Below are 952 nucleotides of genomic sequence, written 5' to 3'. Positions count from 1 at the left end.
TAATTTGTGTACCTGCCCTTTAAAATCACTGTGTCTCATTCTCCCACAGCCCTTGTCTCTCTGAGATGCAATCCTTGATGATTTTCAAATCCAGATGTTATGGGAACTTCTCTTCCTGGCAATTGTGCCTGGACTAGGGAGCCCATATATCCCTGCCATTTCTTTTTTTTTAAATTTTATTTATTTATCTTTAGGGGGGAAGGGAAGGAGAGAAGAAGAGAAACATCAATGTATGGTTGCCCCTCATGAGTCCCCTGCTTGGAACTGGCCCGCAACCCAGGTGTGTGCCCTGACTGGGAATCGAACCGCGATTGTGTAGTTCACAGGCCCACGCTCAATCCACCGAGCTACACCAGCCAGGCTATCCCTACCATTTCTATTTTTTTAAACAGGTCTCATTGCACACAGAGAAGATTGGAGTTCAGTCCTTGGTTGCTGTCTTCTTCCTCATGGCTGCAAAGATATTGCTCAACTCCTCTCTCTTCTTCTTTGCATGGATGTGTGCCTGTATTCTTTTCTTGATGAACTTCAGGTCTCTCTTGCACTTAGAGACTTTGAGCAGCTCTGTGGCACACTGCTAACAGGGGGCACAGTCATACACTTCTCAGATCATGTCCTGCATGAACTTAGTGTGCTTAGTGAGAAGCTTGTGGTGGCTCACTCACATTCTTGTTCACCTTGTAACCCTTGTTGTGGCCCATGGCCATGGGGTAGCACAGAGCCATGGCTACTGCTCCTCAATTGCTGCTTTGGTGGCATTCCTACCATTTCTTAATCACTATACTGTAGATGTGAGACCTGTCGACTGCATATGTCTGCTTCTTCAAGCTGTCTCAATGTTGTTTCTTCTTTATATCCCTAGTTATAGGAATTCTGTTCAGCTAATCTTCAGATGATTCTTAGTGATGGTTGTTCTATAATTTATTTGTAATTATAATGTGATTGGGGGAGG

At 44.4% G+C, this 952-nt stretch overlaps 1 pseudogene; it reads right to left on the bottom strand.

Moving 5' to 3' along the window:
- Positions 1-421: 421 nt before the first annotated feature.
- Positions 422-725, bottom strand: LOC118976554 (60S ribosomal protein L36-like; annotated as a pseudogene).
- Between the last annotated feature and the right edge of the window lie 227 nt (positions 726-952).

Source organism: Sturnira hondurensis, unplaced genomic scaffold (assembly GCF_014824575.4).
Source record: "Sturnira hondurensis isolate 20B ecotype Veracruz unplaced genomic scaffold, ASM1482457v3 Scaffold0020958, whole genome shotgun sequence".
NCBI lineage: Eukaryota > Metazoa > Chordata > Mammalia > Chiroptera > Phyllostomidae > Sturnira > Sturnira hondurensis.
This window is presented reverse-complemented; position numbering and strand designations above follow the sequence as displayed.